This window comes from Chiroxiphia lanceolata, chromosome 1 (assembly GCF_009829145.1).
Source record: "Chiroxiphia lanceolata isolate bChiLan1 chromosome 1, bChiLan1.pri, whole genome shotgun sequence".
Taxonomy (NCBI): domain Eukaryota; kingdom Metazoa; phylum Chordata; class Aves; order Passeriformes; family Pipridae; genus Chiroxiphia; species Chiroxiphia lanceolata.
This window is the reverse complement of record NC_045637.1, coordinates 113,543,800-113,554,862: the sequence shown is the minus strand read 5'-3', so window position 1 is coordinate 113,554,862 and position 11,063 is coordinate 113,543,800. Positions and strand designations below refer to the sequence as shown.

The following is an 11,063-nucleotide window of genomic DNA, read 5'->3' as shown; positions in this document are numbered from 1 at the left end:
GCCCCAGCCCTGAAGGAAGCACCTCGCATCCAGGAGAAGTAAGTGCGGCTGGGGGCGAGACGTGCTTTTCGGGGAGGACAGGGTGGCCATCCTCTCCAGGAGGCCTCGTTACTTCATCTTCTCTCACGAGTATTGCTGGAGACCTGGAAAAAGATGGGTCGCATCAGCAGCATTTTAACATCTCGACTCTTGCTGGAAGTCCCAGAAGAAGCAAGGGAGCAAGTCAACCCTTTTCCCTCTCTTTACTTTGGTAGCGTGTTTGTGAATGTAACACGTGAATGGCTTTGAATTCTATAAAAGTTTAATGGGTGAGTTTTGTCCCTTCGGGGGCATTCAGGGAAAACCCAATGCAGGGGACGTTTCCTTGTGTAACTCTCTTTCAGACAAAGGGTGCACATTCCCAGAGCCTCTGGATATACAGAAAAGTATTGGCTAGAAAAGTATTGGCTAGATTAGTGACTTATGTATGCCAGCAGTTTGTACTTTAGTTTTTTCTTGCTGCTGTGTTAATTTTATTTTTTCCTGGAGACACTGTTTTTTATGTAGTATTTCGAAACAGGAAAAAAATTATCCCTTTTTCTTAGCCATGCATTCCTCTCGATACCTTTCTGTTTGCTTTGCAACCCAAAATACAAACATTCCTCTCATGCGTTTGTTGTTTTAGTAGAGATCAGGTGTTGCAACTTGTAGGTCACCATTCATGTAAGTGTATTTCTTTCTTCACGTGTAAAATAGGTGAAACGACAGTAGCCATGTACTGAATTACAGGTACTTTTCACGACAGATGCACAGTTATTGATCTGAAGTATTTTGTTGTGGATAGAACACAAGTGTGGAAAACTGGCAAAATTCTGGTGGAGATGCATCATCTCGTTAATGGTGACCACTAAATAGAGGATTGCTGCTGAAAAGTCACCAAGAAGAAACACTTGCTGTATGACCCCACAAGGGCTTCTTATGACCTGCTATGAACTGCCGTCCTCTTTTATCTCTAGTGTTCCTCACTGTTGGGTTAACTGATTTAAATCACTAAAATAGCAGAAAACTGATTACTAAAATGGCTGAATAACACTTCCAATTTAGTGAGCTGAATCATCTTGTGGAAAGTGTTTGACAAGTGGCAGAGCCAGAACAAAGGGTGAGGAACAGAACTGACCAGAGATTAAGGAGAGAAGGGGTTTGAATTTGGAAATCAGGGGGATGGGAATGCCTTGCCATTGACAGTAAACAGATAAGTCAGCTCAGCTGCAGGTCAAGATGCAGTTCTAAGAGAAAGCAAAAAATAAACAAAGAACCTCAACAGATTCTAGAATACATTTCCTAGCAAAAACACCTTCTAAGAGTCCAAACTTTAGCAACCTAATTCAATCAAAAGGGCTAACACGATTTTAACATAATATGAGAAATGGATTGCTATTTATTCTGGTGTATGGTCTTCAGATTTTTGTGAAACATTACTGAGAAGTGGAAAATCACTAAAATTCGATGAATTACCTTTTAACACCTTACTTGCAGAGTCATTGAAAATAACAAGAGTTTTAAACTACTTCATGTTGCTTGTTATTTTGAATTATGTTCCTTATCATATTGTTCATGTGTGAAGTATATTCAATTGATATATGTAAATGATATTCCCCTAGGACTTTTTTAGAACTACAATGTGTATGACAGAATTAATATTTAAATATGTGAAAGTAGTAGAAAATAAAAGGCTACAAGAAAGAACGATAAGAGCATGTTGCTTTGTGCTTAGTAAGGAACATATTGATGCCGAGAAAAGATGATGCAATTTTCCTGCGCTTCTGATTTTATAGAGGCTAATTTTGCTTCCTGGAAAAAAAAAACAAACCCAAAACCTTGTGATTATAAATCTAGCAAAGGTTGTTCACAGTGAGAGAGAGACCACCTCTTTTCTTTCTCCCCTCCTCCTTCTCCTGACATCCAGTCATTCTGGAGTCTTTTTAAGGTGGCTTTCACTGCCTCATCCTCTTGTAATGGAGGATTTTGCTGTGTACCTGTGAAAGAGATGTGTACAGTTAAAATTCTCTGAGGATTCACTTACCAGATTATCACATCTGACAGTTCTGATGATGGTTGTGTGGTGTGTTTTCTACCTTTAGCAGAAGCCATCCCTCCCTCCTATTCTGCCTCCTCTCGATTTTATTTCTGTCTCAGGAGCTATAGAGGAGAAAGTGAAAATGGAAATGCTTGGTCATCATACTCTTAGGTTAGGTTACAAAAAAATCAGAATGGAAGCAAAAATGTTGAGAGAATCAAGCCTTCATCAACTGTAGTGTGCTGATATAGTATCTCAAATTATTCACAGTGTTAGCTATACAGCATGATAGGAAGAAGAAATTTAGGAAAAGCTATAATGAAGCAACCATGGAAAAAGGAGGGAGGAATCAGTAAGACATTCTTTCCTTTCTTACCCTGTGAAATAAATTTCTACCTGGCAAAATGATCTTGTCAATGTATGGGAACAGTCATTCCCTGCAGTGTTTTCCAAAATGTAACTGTGAATAGAAGCTGATGTTAATGATGCCCAGCAAACTTAAAAGCCTCATTTTCTCCTACCTCACCCAACCTGTAGATGTTTATCTAAGCAACTTAAATATAAGGTCTTCCCTAACTATCAAATTGTAAGTTTTAAAGTTAAAAGTATGTTCTCTTACCTAAAAGTACCATTCTGATTTGATAGCATCTTATATCCAGTGGCTGTTATGCTTTCAGAGGTAGGTATGACTATACAAGACAAAGACAATGAAGAATCAAGTCCATCAACTATGATGAGAAATAACATTGTTTCAGCTGTTGATTGTTACAACAGTTCTAACTTGAAAAAGCGTTGCCAACAGCTTAACTACATGTACACACAAGGGCAAAGACAACATCTCATTGGCAAAATAATGTAATTTCCTAATACAGGCAAGATCTACATCCCTCTGCTGCCCTGGGGTGGTGCCAAAGTGCAGACCCTGAGAGGGAGTCAACTCTAGCTTTGAGTCAGCTATGCTGTGCTGTCCAAGGAGGCACCAACAGGGAAAGGAGCCTCCTCAGCACAACTGGTCGGCAATCGCAGGAATGGAGTCTTGGTTTCTCTCGCATTCTGTGCCTCTTCACTTTCTGATGTGCTTTGATTATTCTGTACTCCTCTGCTTGTTCTTAGCGTGGGGCTCCTTGTTGTCTTTCTTCACATAAAAACTTTTGTCTGAGTTAGCATTGTATGAAATCCAAAAAGTGATGGTCCATCTTCTCTGTCTGCATCTATTGTCAGTGGCCAAATACTATAAAATTGGTTGCAAATTTAGAAGGCTTTCTTTTTTCTTAAGCCTATGGAAATGAATTGTTGTAGTTCAATTACATTTAAAAGATCTGGTTTGGGTTCTTCCAGAGATTTTGCCTTAAAGGCAAAACTGGCTTCTTAGCAATGTTGACCTTGTTGTTGAAATCAAAATTATAAAGGTCACAGTGCTCAATACATACTTGGAGTTCACTGTGCAGAAAGCATCTCCTTGAAAAGGCAGCAATGAAGAAGCAGAATACACAAAATTTCCAACAAGATGTTTTGTTGCCTTTGGCTGTAGTGTATTCAAAAGTGTAAAACTAAACCTTTAAAAGAGAAAGATAAGGTTATTTGTCATTATTTGTGGGTCTGAATTTGTGTGCAATTAATATTCAGAAAGCATTCATGAAGATGGTAATGATTTTTGAAAGTGCCTTTTTTGTAGTATTAACAGTCATCTGAAATTTAATCTTGAAAGTGAACTACTGATTATTTTCTTGTTTACAACATTCAAGTTATTCTGTCGGGAAATGAGAAAATAGTGTATGCTTTAGCTGAATAGTTGCAATAAAACAAATTACAAATGGGTAACTTCAGCACAGAATTAATATTTCAATCTATATGCTGAAATTTGTTAATATAAACTGACTAGATAATAAGAATAGCAAATATGCCTCAGAAGTCTTAATGGGAAGAATCCATAAGATATTATTAGACTATGACCAGCTTTGTGTATTGCATTTCTGTTTTTCATTTGATCACGTATAAATCTTGTAATTCATCTAGTTATGGTTTGTGCTGGTGGGTACCATAAGCTCTGCAGACCATGCAGCAATGTCCCACTTATTTCTAAATTTATTTTCTGCATACTGCACTGTAAATTTTTAAGAATGTGCATGGCTAACTAACTTTATGAAGTAGTGTGCCTGCTGCAAAGGAGGCAGAGACTGTTCTATTTCACAGAGACAGTGTTTCATTTATTTAACCTAAATTGGTTACCATTCTGCAGCAGATGCAGAACCTTAAACATATGTTTAAGTACACCCTTACTTGGAATCTATGGGATTTAAAATGTGCTCTACGTCTGGTTGATTAAAAATATGTGCTTATGGTTTAAATCCATTGGAAGACAAGGTATATTCCCTCTCAAGACACATTCAGTTCTTTCAGGGCCACATGGTGTAAAACTGTTCCACTGGTTTTAGCAGGATCATTTCTTCGAAGAAAGAAATGTTGTTGGTTTTGTTTGTTTTCAATACAATACTGTTTATTCAGAAAAAAATATATATGAATTAATATTTCCCAGATTACTGGAGAGGCAGTCAGCAGCAGGCACTTTTCTTGTGCATTATTTACAATTCTATTCCTTTAGTCAGTTGTTTACCTCGGGGAGCTGAGTGACTGCTTCTCAAGTAGCTGGCTTGCTTTATACTGGCTTTTTGTTTGTCCCATGGCATGGCTACTTGGATAGGCTACCATAAAACAAGGAAGGATGTGTGTTTGTGGTGTAGTAGCTGCTTCATGCAAGTTGTCCCAAAGTGAAAATTTGTGTTTGCTCTGTCTTCAGTAGGTATAAAGTAAGACATTAACTGCAAAATAAGAGTGTTCACAGAGGCAATTACTGCAGAGTAGCTAAAGTAGTGTAAACCTCTAATCAGGCTACCTTGCAATGATTTATGTAAACATGCTGTTCTAAGCAGGGAATGCTGAACAGTCACCCAACTGCTCTGTTGTGTGGTCCGAGAATCTCATCTACTGGACTTGGTTTCTAATTGTTCATTTCCCTCTGGCCCAGTCCTTGGGTAGTATTTCCAAAACTGTGTATAAAAACTGTAAAAGGGGCTAATGTTACAAAATCTGGAGTCCTTTGAAGACACTGAACATTTTTAGCTACCACCTAAGTAAGCATTCTAGAGTACTTAGCTTGAAAAGAAATATTGTGGTTATGTGAGTATTAAATATGTTCGGGTTAGGTTTTCGTCATCTCAGTGGCTTAATCATCTCGAGACATACTCCTGTTTTATGCTGCCTCTGCACAGGAGAGTTTACATTTTTTGTTACAGCTTTTGTTGTCTCTCTTCAGTTTGCTACCCGTTAAAAAGCAAAAATTTTGCAATACGTTTTATTTAGTTACACAAACCGATGTGAGTCTCTCCATTTTTTGCTTTCAAAGTCTAGTCGTTGAAAGCCTACAGAGTTCAGAGATATATATACTTCCTTAAACTACTGGGTTAGAAATTGCTATTTTAGCTAAGTAGTATATTGTTTCTTGTGTTGTTTCATGTGTTGGAGGAGGATATTCTTTCCCATATGACTCTTTCTGTGAATTGTGCATAGTATCTCTGATAAGGATGATGTCCTTTTAAATAAAATTACATGCTAAAATCATCTTGATCCTCACAACTCCATAAATGGATGACTTTGATTATTATAATCAAGTTATGAATGTAAGACCAACCTGTACTCTTACTTTCTGTGAATTGATAGAAAACATGCAGCCCAAACAAAATATTAAACAAAAATTGGCAATAGGGAGAATTGCCCTAGAATAGCCTCACAGTGTCTTAGAATGATTAACAGAAAACCAAATAAAAAAGTTATTAATGAGGTGAGAGGGGAAACACTGGCAATAAGAGTTCTCACTTGAAAGCCAACCTTAGAGAAATTATATATTCAGTAAACAGAATTAAAAAGGTTCTTTGGAGGGAAGGAGGCCTGTTTTGGGGTTTTTTGGCGTTTGTTTAAGTCCTGATAAAACCTATCCATATGTTGTGTTAAGAGATGTGATGCACAAAAACAATTAGCAGAACTGCACCCAGAGTGCCAAGAATATGTATTGCTGAGACACATTTTTAACATATAAGGCAACAGTTAAAAAATAGGGATGGGGATATCATGTCATGACTGGAGTACATGAGAACTCGGCAGGAGGCATTTGTAGCTGTCCTTGAGATAAACAGAGTAATGGGACAGGGCCATCATGGCCCTTTGCCTAACTGGTTAAAAATAAACACTGCACACATTTCATATGCATCTCTCCCTTCAGTGTGTGGGAGGAGAGAAAAATCCACACAGAACAGATGCTCTGTTCTTGTCCCTTTCATGGCACCCTCCCAGGTTCTTATCCCTGCCCTTGGCTGAGTGATGCTACAGTCAAGGGAAAGGCCTCTGTTTAATTCTTAATCTCTGTGTGATGGGAGCAGGTCTATGGATGTAGCTGAGGATTAACTGATTATTTTATATATTTATTTACTCATAATAAAGGAATAAATCTTGCATCTTGTGGATAATAAAAACAATTTCTCATTACTTTGGTAAGAATCTTGACAGAGTAAAGAAAAAGGATCAAATCTGAATTCAGAGAAGTACCGTCCTATGAAACTGATTCACAGCAAGGATACCTAGGTGAGAAAGAGTACCAAAGAAAATAAAGGAAAGAAAAATTCTAGGTTTATTCAATGTGACACACTTTATAAGACAATCGGAATTCTTTTTTGTCAAAACCAAATATATAGTTGTCCAACATCCTGTTTTGCGTTAGGGGCTGCTGGATTTGGTTTAATTTTTTTTTTCCAAATTATTTGCAAACTGCCAATGCAGCATCTGTCTTTAAGGTGATGATTTATGGTGAAAATTCGCTGACCCTCTACTGTAGGACTAAAGTGAAAATATTCTAGCTAGATACTCTGAAGGTTTTGAAGTGAGTATGGATATTTATTAATGCAATGTTCTGTGTTTTGGAAAGAGATTAACGGTGGCGCTTCAGTTGAAGGTTTGTCTGGCTCACATCACATTACATTCAGATTGCATCTGGAATCTCTGATCGCTTTGTTTTGCCTTTGGACAGGCATTCAGAATGCTAGTCAGGAATGTTAAGGCCGTGTTGCACAGGTATATGGGCTCAGTGGTGGTGAGGCTGATTCTTCTCTTGACTTGAACTAAATCAAGTGAAACCTCTATTAAGCCAGAGGTATTGCCGCAACGCAAAACAAGCGTGAAAGGATAGTGCAGCACAGAGACTTCCTGCAGGCTTTCCTCTTATTCATTCATTTCTTCAGTGTGTGAGGAACACAGGAGTCAGGTACGGTGGCAATAGGACATTATGATGGCAGAAAGGGAATGAGGATGTACCACTGTCCTGCTTCCTCTGCTAAGCAAATACAGATCTTTCTAATTACATAGTCTGATTTCAGATATGTGTTATATATTTCCAAAATATATGTTAAGGTATAAATTACATCGAACATTTTGTGGTTTCGTATTGGGGTAAATACATACAGTCTTCATATTCAACTTCAGTAATATTTTGCTTGCTTTTGTAAGATTAAATATGTGTACACAGCTATTACTGTTATGTGGTGATATTCAATAACTAAATTTAAATTTGTGCAGAAGGCCACACATTTAAAAGTATAAAATCTCCATTTTGAATGTTTTTCAGTATGTCCTTTCTCTTAAGCCACTTTGTTTTTCACAGCCCCTTTCTAATTAATCTATAAAACATGAATGCCCCTCCTACTCCCATCTACCAAGTTGCTCTAGGCCATTAGGGTCCTGGAGCTTCACATGTTGTGGTGCTTAGGGACATGGTTTAGTGGTGGACCTGTCAGTGTTAGGTTAATGGTTGGACTCAGTGATCTTAGAGGTCTTTTTCAACCTAAATGATTATGTGATACTATATTTCATTTGTTTTGTGATAAAACTTTTCTTACTGTATTCCTGCGTTTTGGAGCCCTTTTATGCCTTCAAATCCTTCTTTAAGACTTTTGCTCTTTGTGCTGGTCTTCCCTTTGTGCTTGTGTCAGGATAGAATCCATTGCTCCATTCCATGAGAGCAATTGCTCTCATTCCCACTCCTAGTCCCTGCCCTTCCTGAATTCATAAAAAGTGCTGATATGACAGTGAAGCATTCAGACAGATAAGTGGTAGACTTCCTGAAACTGTGTTCTCTGTGCAGTGTCTGTTAGTAGGAGTGACTTGCAGCAACAAATCTGCAGTGTGGAACAGAGCCAGAGAAACCACGAGGAATGAAAGATGTCCAGGTTAACTAAGCAAATTGGCTTGTACAGGGGAAAGATTGGAATGTGTGAGAAATTAAGATAGACTGCTCTTAAAAAGTGCAGAACCATGGTCAAGGGTTCTGTCAATCTTAATTTCCTACTGCTTTAACATCATTTCTTCCTTTCTCAGGCATCTCTTAGGAAGTCAGTGATAGTGATACCAGTTATCTGCCACTTCTATATTAGGGAGAGGTTTCTTCCAAAATGATAAGAAGTGATGTCATTCTCATAATAGAGTTGTCACTAAGCTTCAGAATCATTGTAGTGACTCGTAGGGCTCAGCATTCCAGCAAAGCCATCGGTGCAAACTGAAAATCTTTTCAGTTTGCATGCCAAAGATTATCATAGACTTTGAGAAGTATGAAAAAATTGGAGTCTGTTCCATGGAATTTCTGCATTCCAGAAAGGCAAATCAGTACAAAATCAGTGAGGAGAAAGAGCATGGTGATCCATGGGATTAGAAGTGTACAGTGTGAGTCTGGGAGCATAATTACACTACACAGTGAAGTATGGTATAGAAATAATTGATCTAACCACCACTAGACTATTTCCAGAAGTGAATTAGTACAGCCACGTTAGTTTGGCTTTGAATACATGTTGAAGAAGACTGGCTGTCTTGGTGACAGGGCACATTGGTTTGAAAGGAATGTGCTAACATATCTGTACCGCTCTTAGAACAAGGGGCGTGCGGGTATAGAATGTCCACAGTGTCTGCACTGACTGGCGTGGTGTCCCAGTCAGCTTGGACCTCTTCACATTGCATTCCATGTTGTAAGAGAGCTGTGCTGTAACAGAGCTTGACTTGATGAGCCAAGCAAAATGAATATTAACAGATGATACGATTCCTTTCTCTGAATGTACCACCAAAGAGGTAAAGCTCTGTTTAAATTAAGGGACTGTGTTAGGCAAGAGTGTAAGTCGTTGACTGACTAGGAATAAATGAAGTCTAAAAATCAAAATGAATTTTCAGTCAGGGCAGAGACATCTTGAGACTGCCATCTGATCGAGTTATGAAAGGGGCTTTGGTCAGCTTCTGAAAGGGATTGAGTGATATGACTGCAAGTGTAAGAGTTGATTATTTGCAGTCATTCAGGAGTTCCCTTCTAGTCCTGTGTTCCAATGTCTCACAATTCTGTTCAAGTGGCACAGTCAACAATATATTCCACTATTGAATCATCTGGGAAGAGCAGGGTCCTAATTATAACCTTGTGGAGTTGTATTCTTCTTTTATCTTTCATATATTTATTATCTGCGTATATTTCAACTATTTTCAACTTTTGTGTGTATGTGTATATATATATGTATTTCAGTTAACACAGTTGAGGTGTGAAAGGAGTGATTTGTCTGGTAGCCAGAGTATATAACCTTAAAAATGTGTAGAGAATTAGGCTTCTTCAGCTGTACATTTAATGAAACAATTTTGTTTCATCTTGGTTCTTTTCAAATAGCAATGATAGAACTAGGGAGGTCCTGGTCAGATTTCTTGTAAAAATACACCAAACAATATACATTGTGATTTCAGTCATTTTGGTTATTAGGTTTTAAGAACTGCTGAATTCAGCCAGATGACAAGTCTCCCTAACCTAGTAACTAGATACTTATAGAAAAACATGTCTGGAAGCAGTCATGCTTACAGTGATTTTTCCATCATGCTCTTCTAGCCTTCAGTGGCTAGGAGACTCTTTTGTTTAATAGTTACTGCTGACCTACTGAATAGAACTGCTGAATCAATGAAGCCATGATTTTTTTTGATCCATGTACAGTTTCTGCCTCACAATATCTAATGAAAATTAGTTTAATTTATTACTACCAAAAAAATGCATGCCTTCCAGTATTTATATTATGAAAACTAGTGAATAACAATTCCCAGCTTACCTTTTTACTAAAATCCACAACTTAACACATTGCTGTCATATTCTTCTTTACATATTTTTCTAATTCTACCATAATAACCTTTTTGATAATGGAATGACTAAAACTGCATAGAGTATTCATAATGTGCCTGTGGCCAGAGCGTTTACAGGGCAGATTTGTCATGTTTTTCTCTATTTATTTTTAAATAATTTCTAAGTTTGTTTGCTTCTTTAAGCACCAGATGTTTTCAGATTTCTTTCCTGGTGATACTAGCACCTTACAAATATACATATGTGTGTACTTTCTCTTCCTCTCTTGATCTGCGTTGCACTTAATGGCACCAAATAGCCTCTGGCATTTTATCACCCATTCAGTATTGAACCAAACTCTAAAGCTTTTCATAGCCAGCCCTAGATTTTCTCAGCCTAATAGTTTTGTGTCATCTGATTTTTTTTTCTTTGTCTTATTATGGGTGTACTTTTCCACATTGTTTATGAATATATTGAAGGGCCCTCATCTCTCAGTCAAGCCTATGTCAGTGAATCCTGAGAAAGAATACCACCAATATAAAATCTGACCTGTAAAAATCACTCAGCCTTTCTTTCTTCCTAAAATGAATCTTACCATTTTAGTTTTATTATTTATTTATTGCATAAGTAGATGTATTTTTAATTAATTTTCATGGTGCAGTTCTGCTTTTCAAAGTGTTTTATAGGATAATGGGAAAAGAAGACAACAGAAGTTCACTGCTTTCTGATGATTTAAATATCACACATGTTGACTTTAATGACTCTAATTAACGTTTTTATTTCATCACTGTATGGGATTCTGGCCCATACTGACAATTGAGAGCAATTGTCAGG

The 11,063-nt window shown here is 37.5% G+C and overlaps 1 long non-coding RNA gene across 1 annotated transcript; it reads left to right on the top strand.

Annotated features, from left to right (window-relative positions):
• The first annotated feature begins 62 nt into the window (after positions 1 to 62).
• Positions 63 to 1,725, top strand: LOC116786671. Its single transcript, XR_004357042.1, has 2 exons — positions 63 to 308; positions 785 to 1,725. It is a non-coding gene; the product is annotated as an uncharacterized LOC116786671 (long non-coding RNA).
• The last annotated feature ends 9,338 nt before the right edge of the window (positions 1,726 to 11,063 follow it).